The sequence below is a fragment of the Rana temporaria genome, chromosome 7 (genome assembly GCF_905171775.1).
Source record: "Rana temporaria chromosome 7, aRanTem1.1, whole genome shotgun sequence".
Taxonomy (NCBI): domain Eukaryota; kingdom Metazoa; phylum Chordata; class Amphibia; order Anura; family Ranidae; genus Rana; species Rana temporaria.
The window spans coordinates 69,901,752-69,919,822 of record NC_053495.1 but is presented as its reverse complement, the minus strand read 5'-3'; the positions used below and the strand labels follow the sequence as shown (position 1 = coordinate 69,919,822).

At 47.2% G+C, this 18,071-nt stretch overlaps 1 protein-coding gene across 4 annotated transcripts in view; it reads left to right on the top strand.

Moving 5' to 3' along the window:
- Positions 1-3,426: 3,426 nt before the first annotated feature.
- The window catches only part of SGSM3 (small G protein signaling modulator 3), a 439,637-nt gene continuing 424,992 nt past the window's right edge, over positions 3,427-18,071 (top strand). For 3 of the 4 annotated variants that reach the window (XM_040359574.1, XM_040359572.1, XM_040359568.1), the window contains exon 1: positions 3,824-4,047. The gene's annotated coding sequence lies outside the window, so the exon portion shown is untranslated. Of the gene's footprint in view, positions 3,477-3,823; positions 4,048-18,071 lie in introns of those variants that run through there. The other variant, XM_040359570.1, reaches the window with a different exon arrangement.

The window sequence follows — 18,071 nt, the reverse complement described above, 5'->3', positions numbered from 1 at the left end:
CAGCTCAGGGGGCGTGGTCAACCTGCTGTGCATTCTGGGGAGGGGTACTTGAGGGACAGACACCATTTTGGCAGGCTCTTCCGATCCTGACCTGATGGCCCTCCTGGCCTCAGGGATGTGTGAGCTGTTTTGTAGCCTCGGGCCAGCTGGTCCGAGGCCTCGCAACTGAGTGTAGGCCCAGGAGTTTCTGGGGACTACTAATCCAGGGATGGTCCTTTGAGTGCGAGTGGTTACACGATCTTGGGGCAGAAGATCGTGGGACGGCCTGACAACCAGAGGTGTATTTAGGTTTTGTGCTGTCCTAGGCCTGACTAAACTCATGCGCCCCCTAATTTGAATATGACCCACCCCTTCCTGTTTAAGACACGCCCTATCATCTGTAAACCACACCCCTTCCACTTTAGGCTCCACCTTTTCCTGTTAGAGCTCCGCCTCTTCTCTCTGTACATTAGCACACTCACGCACCATTCACTCCATACTTACATCAATCAATCCAGTTGGCTCCTGTCTAAATTGTTGCCCTTACCATGTGTATGTATGAATGCTAGTTAGGGACATTAGATTGTAAGCCCCTTGAGGGCAGGGACTGATGTCCGCCTCTGGTATGACATGCACCCAGTCTGGCCAATCACCGGCCGTTTAATGCGGGCGTCTGTCGCTCCCTCCCCCTGGCCAAGTATGCCCCATGTATGTTGCTAGCGCAAGTGTCACGCTACAGGCCGGGGGCTAGATTTATGAGGGAGCCGGAAGGCGGCCGCGGAAGCCGATTAAATAAAAGGACGGATCAGGGGTCTTTTTTTTTCATGCGGGGGGCGGCTTTGGTGCCCGTGCCGCCCCCCGCAAAGTGCCGCCCTAGTCCTAGGCCTTGATACATCCCTGCTGACAACACTTATCAAGTCTTTGGCGGAGACTTTGACGAGCTTCACACCAGTTGCTAGGTCAGTGAGATTAGGCCTATCTGGTGGTTGCTGAAATCCAGTGTGGAACTGAATTAATCCTCTGGATCTAAGTTGGAACCGTGATCCGCAAAGCAAAGGTACCCGAGTCTTCCCCCATCCCTCTACCCCTCTGTTGGAGAACTTTGTTCAATAATAACCTTTGAAAGAGATTTCGTGTTTGGTGCAGACATTTTTGTGGACAACTCTTCGAGGAGAACCCCTGAGACGAGCATATGGTACAGTAAGGTACAGTAAGGGAACAGTAAAGTAATGGCAGGCCCAAATCTAAACCAGCAGCTCCTTCGGGGGTAGTGCTACACAGTGGTGGTGCGTCCATAGAGGGCGCCGGAGCGCCGCCCCCTCTCGCACCGCCACTGTAATACATAGATTTACAGGGCACAGTGGCAGCATTTTACAGGGAACAGTGGCTACAATTGCTGGGCACAGTGGCGACGATTGCTGGGCACAGTGGCGACGATTGCTGGGCACAGTGGCGACGATTGCTGGGCACAGTGGCGACGATTGCTGGGCACAGTGGCGACAATTGATGGCACAGTGGTAACAATTTCTGGCACAGTGGCTGCGTTTGATGGCATGGCACAGTGGCTGCATTTGATGGCATGGCACAGTGGCGACAATTGATGGCACAGTGGCGACAATTGATGGAACAGTGGCTTCATTTGATGGGCACAGTGGCTGCATTTGATGGGCACAGTGGTTGCAATTGATGGGCACAGTATCTGCATTTGATGGGCACAGTGAGGCTGCAATTGTTTTTTTTCCCGTTTGTTTGCGCCCCCCCACAAATTTTGAGCACCAGCCGCCACTGGTGATACAGGTATTTATGAAATTACACACAAAAATACATGCTGCTGCTTCTCTTGAGTATGGGTATACCACATGTGTGAGACCTTTTGTCAGTCTAGCCGCGTACAGGACCCCAAAGTCGGGGGGGGCACTGGCTGCTAAATACTATATGTGGTGCTGATCTGTACACTATCTATGGTGCTGGCTGCTATACACTATCTGTAATGTTGATCTGTATACTATCTGTGGTGCTGATCTACATACCGTATCTGTGATGCTGATTGACATACCCTATCTGTGATGCTGATCGACATACCCTATCTGTGATGCTGAGCTGTATACTCCTGACACTATGGATGGAAGCAAGTAAGTGGAATACAGGGGATGGAGTGGGTGGATTCTATGATGCTTATGAGAAGTGGGAGGGGTCAAAAAGGAAGGATTGGGTCTGGCGACCCCTATCCTAAAACTTCACCATCCGCCACTGCACAAAACCGCCCCAAATGACCCCTTTTCGGAAAGTAGACACCCCAAGTTATTTGAGAGGTATAGTGAGTATTTTGCAGCTCTCATTTGTTTTGGAAAATTAAGAAAAGGATTTTTTTTTTTTTTAAACTGTGACAAAATGCGAAAACTGCAAAATACTCAACATGCCTTCTTAGCAAATAGTTTGGGATGTCTACTTTCTGAAAAGGAGGCATTTGGGGGGGGGTTGTTCTATCTTGGCATTTCATGGCCTCCGAAACTGTGATAGGTAGTAAAGTGTGGAATGAACAATTTACGCCCTAATGCTGGCCATACACTATACGGAAAATCGAACATTTGGCTATGAGAGCAAACGATAGTGCCATCATGTAATGACCGATAAATTGTTCAATGGACATACATGTATCTGTTCTTTGTTTTTTCACATATACCTACTGCGAACAGTTTGGACGGGAAACACGCTTATTGAATTTTGTTTTACCCAAGACATGTGGCTAAATACATTTTGACCTAAATGAATGACTAAAATTGAGTTTATCAGTGCAGCCCCCCACGGATGCCCACCCAGGAACACCAGGGATGCCGCCACACCACCAGGGATGCCCACAAAGGTACCCAAAAAGGTATGCCACCCTGGACCACCAGGGAGATGGCAATTAGTGCCCATGCAGATGGTAATCAGTGGCCATCAGCAATGCCTGCCAGTAGTGATGCCCATTAGTGCCACCTTATCAGTGCCCATCAGTGAAGGAGAAAACTTAGTTATTTACAAAATTGTATTTGTTTAGCAAAAAATTAAAACCACAGGAGGTGATCAAATACCACCAAAAGAAACCTCTATTTGTGGGAACAAAATGATAAAAATGTTGTTTGGGTACAGTGCAGTGGCGGTGCGTCCATAAGGGCACACAGGCACCGCCCCCTCTCTCCTGCCACCTCTCTATCACCAATAGATAGATTCATTCATCCGGGCACCTGAATGACAGCGTCAAAAAAGGTGAACAGCGAGTGCCATGCTGGGGGCTCGCAGTTCACTCAGCTGTGTGTTAGTAAAGGAAATTAATATAAACTGAACCGCCTCTCCGACAATCAGGTGCTCGGGTCCATTACCTGTCACTCGATTGGCTGAAACGAGAGGTGCTGTGATTGGCGTCCAATCATAGGAGATGATGGGAGGAGCAGGCGGGAGAAGAAATCGAAGACATGGAGGACACGGAACACCACTCGCTGCCCACCCGAAACAGGGTAAGTGCCGGGCAGACAGCGGGTGGGCGGGGGGCACAATAGCTGCGTTTGATGGCTACAGTGAGGCTGCAATTGATGGGGTTTTTTTTCAGAGTTTTTCAGTTGGTTTGTCCCCCCCCCCCCCAAAAAAAAAATTAAGAACCAGCCATCACCGGTACAGTGCAGCATGACCGCACAATTGTCATTTAAACAACACAGTGCTGAAAGCTGAAAATTGGCTTGGGCAGGAAGGGGGGGGGGGGGTGTCTGGTATTGAAGTGGTTAAACTTGTAAACAAAAAGTTCCAAAAGAGAGGGTACAAAAAAGAGCCGAAACAGCGAATCCTGAGTCCACATTCATAATATACTGGCAGGTTAGCCGTGGACTACACGTCCCTGCTTGCTTCAGGAAACGCATGCACAGTGTAGGATCAGCGCCGGGCCTGGGTTGCTGGCACGCATGCGCTGTGATGACGCAGTGGAGTCTGCCTGGAGGAGGCGTGAGGTGATGTTGTAGAAGACGGTGCGAGGACTGGAAGACGGAGGGCAAGTTGTATACATCGATATGAGCTGGATATTACCGGGGACGACAGGTAATAAGGGAAGACTGTACAGACATGCGTCTGAAGTGTGAGTGGTAGCTCTGAGCACAGAGGTGGAAGTAGCACGGGGGGGGGGGTCCAACAACGTGAGATGTGACCCATGCAGGTGATGTCAGGATGGATTTGTATAGTGAGAGGCGGATGGATATGTATAGTTAGAGTCTGTGGAGTGTTATATACAGAGGGAGCACCGAGGGCTTATTATGTAGAGATATATGACGATATAGGTGGGCTGCAGATTATTATATCCCGTGTACTGGATGACATTTAGTACAGACTTGCAGATTGCACAGCTGATATGTTGATGATGGTAGATTTTCCATCCATTTATTAATGGTCTGTGGTAGGTACATGTAGAGGAGTTAAATGGGGGGTCTCTGTGATGTGTGAAGAGGAGACAGCCTGGTCCTGAGTGACGTGTGCCTCTGACTCATAATCACTTTGTCCCTGATGTGTGGGCTGGGTGGCCATCTGCCTCGTGCAACTGTCTGTTCTCTTCCTGACTTGTGAAGTGACAGCCTGGGCTTCCTCCAGTGGCATCAAGGGATCCCCCCATCTTTAGGCTTGAATTTATAAATGGACCCTGTCAACTCACTATGTAAATGTGCTTGTTAAAATGTAATGTTCAGCTACATGCAGGGCCGGCCTTTGGGGTGTGCGAGCTGTGCGGCCGCACAGGGCGCCATGGGCAACAGGGGCGCCGCGTGGACACCCAGAGGCGTACTATGGGGGGGCGAGCCACCCCCAGGTACAACACACTGGGGGGGTGTCAGACTGGCACCCCCCTCCATGATTGTTTTACACCTGCAGTGGCATTTTTTTCCTCTTTTGTGTATGTTTAGGTGACCAGGGGGTGAGGGGTGAAGATGGGGGGGCGCCACAGGATTAGCTCGCACAGGGCGCCTGAACACCTAAGGCCGGCCCTGGCTACATGACATACAAATTCATGTTAATAGTTCTGCTTTTGGGAAAGCTGATGGAATTAGGACATGTTAAAGTGATACTAAAGGATATTGTTTTGGGCAAAAAAAGGGTTATACTTACCTGCTCTTTGCAACATATACAAATATTGTACAGAGCAGTCCATTACCTTATCTTTGGAGGGCACTCCCCATTCTTAGCAAGCCGGGTGCTATGGAGACTCCCGAGCCGGGCTGTGTACGTCCATAGATGCACACTGCGTTAGTAAGACACTCCCTGCTCCCTCTTCACCGGTGTTTGGCAGCAGCAGGAGCCTATGGCTATCAGTGGGGGTTATTTAATAAAGGCAAGTGCACTTGGGAATGCAGTCGCTGTAGATCTGAGGGCGACATGCAAGGAAAATAAAATAACAGCATTTTTGCTTGCACATGGTCATGATTGGATGATAAAATCCACAGAGCTTACCATCAGATCTACAGTGACTGCACTTCCAAGTGCACTTGTAGAGCAAAGTGGATTTGCCTTTTAGTAAATCACCCCCAGTGTCTCCAGTGAGACCAGGAAGGGAGTGGGAATGCAGCCAAGACAGCACTGGAACAGTGACAGGAGTCAGGTAAGTGTTTAGGGATGAGGGTGAACAGAACAGATAGTGGGACATTTTTTACCTTAATGCAGGACTGCATTAAAGTAACTGTAAAGGTGTACTTGCCTGCTCTGTGCAATGGGTTTCCTCCTTTTCTGGGGTCGCCCGGCAGCGCTTCTGCTCATCGAGTGCAACTACGGAGAGCGTCTTTCCATGGGGCACTTGTGCGGGTGTGCTACCGAAGGCCTGCTGGGTCCATTGACACAGATAGCAGGACTCGGGCCCTGCCCTTGGCTCTTGTCACTTGATTTGATTGACAGCAGTGGGAGCCAATGGCGGCTGCTGCTATAAATCTCTCCAATAAGGACCCTAGACAGCAGCTAGAGCCGCTCTGCTCGTCGCTGGAACAATCGCCAGCTGTAGCACAGAAGGTTTCTCACCTTAATGCATACAATGCATTCAGGTATTGTGAGAGTTTACAACTCCTTCAAGGTAACTATGAGAGTTTACAACTGATTTTAAGCCCAGGTTCACACTGGGCTGCGGGAGTGAAGCCGCTGCGAGTTCACTCCCGCTGGCAGTTCCGATTTCGGCCGCGATTTCAGAGACATCTGTGCAGGTTTCTGCACAGATGTCAATGTATATCGCGGCAAGAAATCGCAAAAAGCAGTACAGGAACTACTTTTTGAAATCGGTGCAGCGCCACGGATGCGGCGTCGCACCAATTAGGACGGTGTCATTGCCGGCAAATGCCGCCGATTTGAGATACGATTTGACATCTCAAATCGCATCTCAAATCGTACCAGTGTGAACCAGACCTAAGGTAATTTTGTTTTTTGACTTGGAACCATTTTAAAGGGGTCCTTTCATGCAGACTTTCCAGTCCTCTTGTCAGTTTTTCAGCGGCACCCAATTGAAAGCTCTGTGTAAAGTTTGACCATAAACTGAATGCAGTTTTGTCCAGTTCAGCAGGGACTGGCTAAATTTTTATCAGAGTTTAGCCGTACCTCCTCAATAAAAGTTAATTGTTTAATCAACTTCTATAGAAGGGACATGCTGGAAATCTTTTACCAATCGATGGATGCAGCCAATCAGTGTATTGTGACAGCAGCTGGTCCATCTTCCAGAATGTCTCTGCATTAGGGATTTCTGTGGATGGAGGTATCATATATTTTTTTTTGGGTGACTGAAGGGGAAAAAATGACCATGACCAGCTTTGGTTTGTAAACTGACAATCGTTATTTTTGATGATCCAGTATAAGCTTATGTGAAAAAGCTTGTTTCATGTTGTCAGTTCTGCCGGTCATCTCTTTCCACAATTTACTGGATTACCTGCATGCCTTGCAGTGCTCATTCCTTTGGTTTACTTTCCATTTCTAATTGCAGCATATCCTATGGTATCTTGGTACATTGCCTGCATACAGTGATGACGTGGCCTGCTTCCTATACTGACTCCACCTCCTGAAACTCCTCCCCTCAGCACCTCTGTAGTTCAGAAAGCAGGCTCTGTAAATTCTGCGACACATCAGTGTCTACTTACAGGGCATAGTAAATATGTGTCAGAGAATTGAAGGCAGTAAATATGTGGAGATTCTTCGCAAAGTAAGCATATAAACCTCAAGATCATTTAGATTAACCTGTTGCTGCCCAAAGAGTGGGCTTTAACACCCATATTCCGCACATATGTGTCCAGTTTGTGTTGAGAATGCGGTCACTGCGCACTTCCCAGCACAGTGGCTTTGCAGACAAAGACCGCTCATAGTAATCATTGAGAGCCAACAGACTTTCTGTCCCATGCGTGTAATAGTCCAATTAAAGGGACCCCGGGCTGGGCTAGGATAATAGGAGTAGGGTAGAAATAATTGAAATCCAATGTGGAAATTAATATGATTTTACATTTTGACCATAAATAAGCTTTAAGTATAGCTCAAGGCAAAACCTTTTTTCTGTATAAAGTGGGGAGGGAATGGAACACCTGTCAGGATTGTTTTATTGCTGTCTGTGCCGCCATTAGGGAGGTTCACTCTCTATATTTGTCCCGTTTTACAGTTCTCATTGAAAATGAAGTAAAATCCCAAATTCCAGTCACCAGACTGGAAATAGAGGTGAAATCCAATGGGGACACTAGTTCTGGTGATCTTGGTAACAACCAGGAATTCCCTCTTTGGAGGGACTTCTTGTCTCTTCCTGTTTTGTCTCTTCCTGTTTTGTCTGTGAAACAGGATGTGAAGGAAAATCTGCCCAATGAAACACAAATGTAAAAAAAAAAAAAATGAAAATGCCTTTTAGTTCTACTTTTTTTTTTTTCTTTTGGCCATTATGATATTCCGGTCCAAACAGTCTTATGGCAGGAAAGGGAATGCTTTTCTAATGTTCTGAAACCAGGGATTGTGTATTTAATGCTGACATTTTAAATATTTTACTTCAACCTAAGTTACTCTTTTTTTTGTGTGGAAACTTGATGGAAACATTGAGTCACATAACTGTAATATAACCGTAACTCCAGTCCTCAAAGTACCCCAACAGGTCATGTTTTCAGGCAATCCATTATTTTGCACGGGTGCTTTGATCAGTTTTGCTGCCTTAGTAATTACCACAGCTGTTTCATCTGAGGGAAATCCTGAAAATATGAACTGTTGCAGCACCTTGAAGACTGGTTTTGAGAAATACTGATATAACCTGATTAGCTGCTGTTTCATACCTGGTATTCAATAGCTGGCTGCTGTATTTTCAGTAGACTAAGAAAACGTTGGTTAGTGCGGTGTCAGACGTTTACATTTACCAAGGGTGTATTTTCCATAGAACAGGTTGGACAGACATACTGCTTGGGGGAGGGTACCTGAGTCCTGTTTGACAGGTGTTGTGTGAGCAGTCCGCTGTTTAATTTCCTTTTTGTATACATCCTAAGAATTCTTCCAACACCTGTCGGGCATGTATTCTGTTTTGCTAACTAATAAACATGCTAGGCATTAAATGCGAACGCACAGTACTGTCTTTTTTTTTTTTTTTTTTTTCTGGTCTGTTCTTCTTTAAGTTTTGTTTGCAGCTTATTTAGAAACAATGTTCCAACACATGCTACAGCACAACCACTTGAGTCGGTTCACACTGGGGCGACACGACTTCCAGCACGACTTTCAGAGGTAACTCCAACACGACTTCAGCATGAACCACAGGGCGACCTGGGGCGATCTGGGGGACTTACAACACAACTTGAAGTCGCCTCCAGGACAGGCAATGTCAGAAGTGGCCAATCAGAGCTTCTAAGCTCATTTGACATCATTCTTCTTCCTGTTTCATTTCTTCTTCCCTGTTTTTCTGTGTCCAAAATGCTCTCTGTGCGTTACGTAATGCTGTTGCTGGGAAATAATCCACTGGTGTGTTCTATTGTTCCTGTCAGTGATCTACTGTTATAAGGCGATCTATTGTTACTGTCAGCGATGTATTGTTGACAGGGGATTTATTGTTCCTGTCAGGGATCTACTGTTGTCAGGGCATCTATTGTTCCTAACAGGGAACTATTGTTGTCAGGGGATCCTGCCAGGGATATACTGTTGTTAGGGATCTATTGTTGTTGTCACAGGAACTATTGTTCCTGTTGGGGATCTACTCTTGTCAGGGATCTATTGTTGTTGTCAGGGGAACTAGTGTTCCTGTTAGGGATCTGCTGTTGTTTTAGGGGATCTATTTTTGTCAGGGGAACTGGTGTTCTTGTTAGGGATCTATTGTTGTTGTCACGGGAACTATTCCTGTCAGGGATCTACTGTTGTCAGGGGATCTGTTGTTCCTGTCAGAGATCTACTGTTGTAGTCAGGGGAACTAGTGTTCCTGTTAGGGATCTACTGTTGTTGTAAGTGTATCTATTCTTCATGTCATGGATCTATTGGTCAGGGAGCTATTGTTGTTGTCAGGGGAACTAGTGTCCCTGTTAAAGATCTACTGTTGTGAGGGATCTATTGTTGTCACGGGAACTATTGTTCCTGTCAGGGATCTATTGTTGTCACAGGAACTATTGTTCCTGTTAGGGATCTACTGTTGTAAGGGATATATTGTTCCTGTCGGAGATCTACTGTTGTTGTCAGGGGAACTAGTGTTCCTGTTAGGGATCTACTGTTGTTCTAAGGGGATCTCTTGTTGTTGCCAGAGATCTACTGTTGTCGGGGGATCTGTTGTTCCTGTCGGGGATCTACTGATGTTGAAAGGGGATCTATTGATCCTTGTAGGGATATACTGGTGTCAATGATCTATTGTCATGTGAGCTAGTGTTCCTGTTAGGGATCTACTGTTGTTGTATAGGGATCTACTTTTGTCAGGGATCTATTGTTCCTGGCAGGGATCTACTATTGCTGGCAGGGGATCTACTGTTGCTGGTGTGTTCTATTGTTGCTGTCTGCAAGGTATCTATTATACTGCTTGTCTTGGTAAAAAGTTCTATACAAAACTGTTGGTACCACAAATGGCCAGAAGGGGTAGTCTTTGGAGGTGAGTAGGGGTTGGAAACAAGGCATGGTGCTCAGAGCTAGGTAGGGATGTAGACGAGGGGGAGTTCATGCACCCATTCTCTGTGAAAACAAGTGGCCTATATGGAACTACATCCATCATGCCTAGTCAAGGAAAACCGAAATTTAATAAAGGTTAAACTTACATTTGGCAGTGCGGTCGGTCTGGGACAAAACATCAAAATCCTCAAAGGACAGGCGACAGATATCCAGCCAGGCACTGTCCCTCTTCAGTTGGTCCTTGTAATGTCTGTCTGTCTTGTCATACAGACATGGTCTCTCCTTGATGAACCTTATAAGGGACTCATTATCCACAGCCTCTTCTATTCCCTTCCCTGACTCTGGTAGACATGGTGTATAGAGGAATACAGAGGCATCGTCTAAACTGAAAGTAATCGGTGTCTAGGAAGGTGGGGGCTGCCTGGGTAAATTCCTCTCTGCTTCCTGCAAAGTTGCCTCTATGTTGCCTCACTATGTACAGGGATCAGACTTGGAGACGACTTGCATTGAAATCAATGGGTACAAGTTGCCTAGAAGTCTGATTAAAGTAGTACAGGAACCTTTTCTGAAGTCGGAGCGACTTCAGTAGTGTGTATTAAGATGGCTCCCATTCACTTCCATTGCTTTTCTTGACAGGGCGACTTGGGGAGACCTGAAGTCGGATCGCAGGTCGCCCCAGTGTAAACTGGCTCTTGGGCCCCTTTCACACGGATGGATAGAATGGTGCTTTTAACTGCATATTTTCTATTTTTCTACCGCAGCTAAAAGCACACAATGCTTTCCTATGGCCCCATTCACACACATGGTTTACCTGTGATTTCGTTACATGCGGTTTGGTGCGAATAGAAAAAATAGAATTGAATGCATCCAGGTGCGATGTAGCGCAGCTATATGCACATAACCGCAGGTAATCGCAGTATTTTTTGTTAACTGTGGATAGCAGCGTGAGGGAAAAAAAAAAAACAGTAAGCACATCATAATCAAAAAAATAAAAAGGGTTGCTATGGGAATGACTACCGCAGCTAAACGCGGCCGCACGTAAACGCATGTAATAGCAATGAACAAATGCAGCTAATTGCAGTGCCTGGAGCCTTGAATTTCAATAAAACATTTTACATGCTTTTAACTGCTGCAAAACAGCATTCCGTGTGAAAGGGGCCTTATGGACTGCCCGCCGTCGTTGTACGTCAGATGTTTGAAGAGGAATACTGTTGTTATGGCAGCAGATGGCTGCCGATACCCTGGTATCCTCCTCAGCGGGCGGTCCCCTTTTAGATAAAAGGGGTCTCTGCGGCGGATTTGATTTATTTATTTTTTTCTTATTGCATTTTAGTGTAAATTTGAGATTTGAGGTCTCTTTGACCCCAGATCTCATACCTGCCATGGTTTTTTTTTTTCTATTACAAGGGATGTTCAGATTCCATGTAATAGGAATAAAAGTGACACAACTTTTTTTTTTTTTTTCAAAGGACCGTGTCAAAATAACAAATATAAAAAGTTAAATAAAAAAAAAAAAATTAAATAAATTTAAAGCACCCCGTCTCGACGAGCACGCGCGCAAAAGCGAATGCATATGTGAGTAGTGCCAGCATATGAAAACTGTGTTTAAACCACACATGTATGTGCGATCGTTGGAGCGAGAGTTATAATTCTATCCCTAGCCCTTTGAAATTCAAAACTGGTAACCTGTAGAAATTTTTAAACACCTATGTAGATTTCAAGGGTAAACGTTTGTCGCCATTCCACAAGTGGGCGCAATTTTGAAGCGTGACATGTTGGCTATCAATTTACTCTGCGTAACATTATCTTTCACAATATAATAAAAATTGGGCTTACTTTAATGTTTTATTTTTTTTATTTAAAAAAGTGTAAGACCACTGCACAAATATGGTGTGACAGGAAGTATTTTAACGACCGCCTTTGTATCCTCTAGGGTTTAAGGGAAAAAAAAAAACAATGTTTAGGGTTCTAAGTAATTTTCTAGCGAAAAAAACCCAAATGATTTTAACTTGTAAACACTGGAAATATAGGCCCGGTCCTTAAAGGAGTTGTAAAGAAATTGTTTTTTTCACCTTAACGCAATCTATGCATTAAGGTGAAAAAACATCCTATGCTGCCAGCCCCCCCCCCCCCCCCCGAGCCCCTGTTATACTTACCTGACTCCTCGAAAGTCCCGCGATCCTCTTCGCCCACTCAGCCTGGCCGCTGATTGGCTTGAGCAGATGGATTAAGAGCAGCGCAGCCTTTGGCTGGCGCTGCTGTCAATCACATCCAGTGACGCGGCGCGCAGAGGGGCGGGGCCGAGTGATACAGCGAGCGGCTATGGCCGCTCGCTGTATCACGGGAGCGCGCCCGCAGTTACTGACCACCATGCAAGCTCTCGCATGACTGTAGTGAGTTATTGCGGGGAGGACCAGAGACAGCCGCCGAGGGACCCCAGAAGATGTGGATCGGGGCCATTCTGTGCAAAACGAACTGCACAGTGGAGGTAAGTATGGCATGTTTATTTTAAATAAAACATTTTTTTTCCTTTAACACTTTAAGTGGTTAAAGCACGTTATACCGCACAGTGCTTGTGCTGTGTCATTTGGACTCCCGTATCACCTGAAATACCTGGCTGATCCTGCCTGGCTATACCCTCCCCTCTGCAAACAGACCATGATAATTATGGCTTCTGAGCCCTGACGTGGTCAGTTTGCGTGATTCCGTCATCCGCAGCCTGCCATCTGTCTCCTGTGTTTTTCTCCCCCTCCCCTCTCTGCCTGTCTCTGTTCTACCAGTTCCTGCCCCCCCCCCCCTGCTCTCATTTCAGCTATTAAATACTCCCATCCTCTCTGCACCATTATAATTATTGTGCCTGTGTTCTGTAAAAAATAAAAAAAAATAAAAAAAACACTGCACAATTGTACCTGTATGAGCTTTGTTCCCAGCTGATTTTTTTTTTTCTCTCTCTCTCTGGGTTGCGGTGCAGCTTTTGGCGTCAGAGATAGTCGTCGATCCGCTTTTGCATGCAAGTCCTGGGTCTCTCGGAAGCCTCCTTCGAGGCGGTCCTTTATGCTCGAGTGTTACAGAGGGAAATTCTGTCAAGTTGGACAAATGCCCATTGTCCCTGGATTGTCAAATCCGGGTGAGCCACCAGGTCAAGGCCTCCCTGGTTTGGTGGCTGACATCCCAGACTCTTCGGTCCGGGAAGTCGTTCCTTCCTTTTCACTGGACGGTGATCACCACGGACGCCAGCATTACCCATGGGGGGGGGGGGGGGGTCTGGGGGGTTCAGTCGGCCCAGGGTCGCTGGACTCGGGAAGAATTCTGCCTGCCGATCAATGCTCTGGAACTTCGGGTGATCAGGCTGTGCCTCTGCCAGGTCTCAAAGGCTACAAGGGCGTCCAGTCGGACAATGCCACGGCGGTGGCGTATGTCAATCATCAGGGAGGGACAAGAAGCTTGGATGCAGCGTTGGAGGTCGCTCACATTCTGAGGTGGGCGGAACGGAGCGTGTCGGCTCTATCGGCCGTATACATTCCATTATACATTAGAAAACTTGCAAGCAGACTACCCAAGTCGCCAGACGCTAGATCAAGGAGAATGGTCGCTACACCCGGAGGTGTTTCAACTCCTGTGCCTGAGATGGGGCACACCAGATGTGGACCTCATGGCCTCGCGACTCAATCGGAAGGTAGTGAGATTTGTGGCCAGGTCAAAAGACCCATGGACAGACGCGTTGGTGGCCTGAGGGGTCGGTATCGGCTAATTTATGTCTTTCCCCTTTTAAAGCTTCTTCCCCCATCTCCTTCGCAGAGTGGAGGCCGAAGGGAATTCAATGATCCTCATTGCTCCAGATTGGCCTCAGCGGCCCTGGTACCTTGGCGTCTGCCGATGCGAGAGGACCTTCTGTCGCAAGGTCCCATACTTCATCCTGGCTTTAACGGCATTGTTGTTGAAAGCCAGGTACTACGGGACTGTGGCCTGTCGGACTCGGTGATATCTACCATGCTGAGGGCACGGCAGTCGTCCTCTTGGAAGATTTACCATCGCACGTGGAAGGCCTACATCTCTATGTGTGAGGAGATGAAGTGGTGTCCGCGTGCATATTCGGTTTCCAGGATCCTGCTGTTTCTACAGCGTGGGGTGGACCAAAAACTTGCCTTTAGTACAATTAAGGGGCAGATTTCAGCCTTGGCTGTCTTCTTTCAACGACCCTTGGCGGCTCACTCCCTGGGGAGTATGTTTGTGCAAGGGGTTAGAAATGTGGCCCCTCCACTGCGTCCTCCACTACCTCCGTGGGACTTGAATATGGTCCTCTTGGTACTTCAAATACCGCCATTTGAGGTGGCGATTGCCAGTCAGACCCTCCGAGAATTTGGCTGGGTGCTGAACTTCCAGAAGTCGGTGCAAGTACCGTCTCAGCACTTAGAATACCTGGGTTTGATTCTAGACTCAAAGGCGAGGGATTTTCTCCCTTTAGAAAAATTGCAGATTCTTCAGACGGCGGTGCAGCTGTTGGCATCCCGCAGATGGTCGTTGCTCGGCTTTTGCATGCAAGTCTTGGGTCTAATGGTAGCCTCTTTCGAGGCGGTATCATATGCTCAATTCGACACTCAAACTTTGCAGAGGGAGATTCTGATCAAATGGGACAGATCCCTATTGTCCCCGGATTGTCAAATCCAGGTGAGCCAACAGGTCAGGGCTTCCCTGGTTTGATGGTTGAGATCTCCGGCTCTTCAGTCCGGAAAGACGTTCCTCCCCTTTCACAGTGATCACGACGGACGCCAGCCTGACCGGTTGGGAGGGGGAGTTTGGGGTGTTCAGTCTACGCAGGGTCGCTGGACACGGGAAGAATCTCGCCTGCATCTCGTCTGCCGATCAATGTACTGAAACACCGGGCGATCAGGCTGTGTCTCACCACATGGTCACAGAGGCTACAGGGGCGTCCGATCAGGATCCAGTCAGACAATGCCACGGCAGTGGCGTATGTCAACCATCAAGGAGGGACAAGAAGCACGACGGCAGCTTCAGAGCACGCTCACATCTTGCGGTGGGCAGAAAGGAGCGTTCCGGCTCTATCGGCCGTATTCTATCCAGGCATAGAAAATTGGCAAGCAAACCTCAGTCGCCTGATGCTGGACCAAGGAGAATGGTCGTTACACCCAGATGTGTTTTGCCTCCTTTGCCTGAAATAGTGCACGCAAGACTGGGAATCTCCTGGCTTCTCGACTCAATTGAAAGGCGTTAAGATTCGTGGCCTGGTCAAAACGTTCTTGGACGGATGCGTTGCTAGCCCGGTGGGGACAGTATCGTCTGATTTATGCCTTTCCCCCACTGAAACTGCTTCCTCGTCTGCTTCAGAGCGGAGGCCGAGTGGATCTCGATGATCCTAATTGTCCCTAATTGCCCCAGATTGGCCTCGGCGTCCCTGGTATGCCAACCTGGTAAGACTAGTGGCGGATGCTCCCTGGCGTCTGCCGATGCGAGAAGACCTTCTGTCACAAGGTCCCATTCTTCATCCTGCTTTACGGTCGCTGGCTTTAATGGCGTGGCTGTTGAAAGCCAGGTGCTGAAGGACCGAGGCCTTTCAGATTCTGTAATTTCTACCATGCTCAGGGCACAGAAGTCTTCTCAGAAGATTTACCATCGCACGTGGAAGGCTTGTATCTCTATGTGAAGAGATGGGGTGGCATCCACGTACATATTCAGTTTCTAGGATCCTGTTGTTTTTGTGGCGTGGATCAGAAACTTGCCTTGGGCACCATTAAGGGGCATATTTCAGCCTTGGCCGTTTTCTTTCAACGACCCTTGGCGACTCTTTTGTTCAAGGGGTTTGACATGTAGCTTCTTCAGTTAGACCACCAGTACCTCCGTGGGATTTGAATCTAGTGCTCTCTGCGCTTCAGGCAGCCCCCTTTGAGAACATCCGAGAGATTCCTCTCCTGACGCTCTCCCAAAAAGTTGCCTTTCTAGTGGCCAATAAATATGTCAGGAGGGTTTCTGAGTTGGCGGCCTTGTCTTGCAAGTCCCCCTACTTGGTACTCCATAGGGATAAAGTGGTGCTGCGCCCGCAGCGTTTCTTCCGAAGGTGATTTTGGCTTTTCATCTAAATGAGGACATTGTACTTCCATCTTTGTGTCCTCGGCCGTCGCTTCCCAAGGAGGCTGCGTTACACTCGTAGAGCGCGTACTACGTCTAGGGAATGTATCTGTCTGCTGCAGCTCCGTTTTCGGAAGTCAGACTCACTGTTTGTATGAGTGTCTGCTCCAAAGAAAGGCCTGGCTGTCTCGTTGGCCACCATTTCCCGGTGGATCAAATGGATTGTGATTCCGGCTTACACCCTTAAAGGGCGGGCGCCTCCCTTTCCTGTCACGGCACATTCAACCAGGTTGCAACTCCTCCGTTGAGGAGCACTAGTGTGTTGGGGTGAAGTTTGACTTTTGATTGCTGTTCCCACCCCTCGTTTTTTCTGACACTGCTTGGGGACGTCCCTACAGTCAAGAATATATTGAAGCTGTGTCCGTCCATGGACAAAAGAGAAAATAGGATTTTTGTACTCACTGTAAAATCCTTTTCTCTAAAGTCCATGGACGGACACAGCACCCACCCCTCCTTTTTAGGTTTGTACTGCTTTTTGCCGAACTGAGCTGCTCACTGCAGTGAGGGCGGGGGGGGGGGGGGGGTTTGAGCAGAGGGACCGCCCAGCTTTGCTAAAGGTTACATGTTTTAACCATTAACATGTCTGCCTAGTCCTCTCCTGATAGATGGAACAAAACCCTACAAGAATATATGGAAGCTGTGTCTGTCCATGGACTTCAGAGAAAAGGATTTTACGGTGAGTACAAAAATCCTTTTTAATTATTTTTTTTTTTTTTTTATCGTTTTTGTTTTTTTAACCACTTCCCTGTGTCCCTATAGTAAAATTACTGCAGGCAGGATGCACTCTCGTTCTGGGTTGACATCGTATGATGGCATTGTGTTCCTAGGACATGGCGCAACCCCGATCTCCGGTTCTTTACACAAGTGATTACCTGTGTCCAATCACAGCCAGTCACATGTACACAAGGAAGTGACATTTATCGGCTCACACTGACTGACAGTGTGTGGCGAGGAGAGCCAATCGGCGCATCTCCTCGCAGGGGAGACATGTATAGGTACACTGATCATCAGCACACTGATAATAGTACAGCCTCAGCAGTGCCCATCAGTGCGGCATAATTTGACATATTCACTAAATTATACACCAAACATTCTTTTAGGTTTTTGTCCCATTAATCAAAACAATCTGCCAACTAATGGATTATGAAAATAATCGTTTGTTTCAGCCCTAGTGTGCACATCTCCCACCCCCAATTCCCCTTGACCTCTTACAGATTTTTGGAGGGGAGGGGGGTTTCTTCTCTCTCAGTTCCTGACCGGTTTGAAAGTAGAACTATATGCAAAGCTTTTTTTTTTATTCTTTTCATTTTGGATAGAGCGAGGGAGGGTTGTGACCCCTGTGAGGTTGATTTTTGTCCATTGGGGAGATTTTGTGAGAGGAGAGGAAATACCTGCAAATTAAGGGAATCTATTGTGTGATTTCCCCCCCCCCCCCCCTCCAAGTCACCAGATCTAGTGTCCCCATTGGAAGATTTCCCCCCTGTTAGTCTTTTGGGGACAGCCCAAAATGTGGGATTTTCTTTTCTTTTAATGGTAAATAGGGAAGGTGAATCTCCTTAATGGGGATACAGACAGCAATAAAAACTGACAGGTGTTCTAATCCCTCTCCCCTCCAAAGTAAGTTTTTTTTTGCCTTTATAGTTATACTTTAATTCACAAAATGTGTAAATGAAACTACAAGTCACATCTTCCTTCGCAGCAGGGGGGTTGTGGCTTCCAATTGAGTGTAGTAATGTCACTGCACTAGTAGTCCATTGATGGTTCCTCACCTCCGTGCAAGAGTCTGCAAACTGAAATGCAAAAAAAATAAAAATGTACATTTTTGCAATATAGGTGCGTTTTATTATTATTTTTGCAAAAGGTAGAATCCT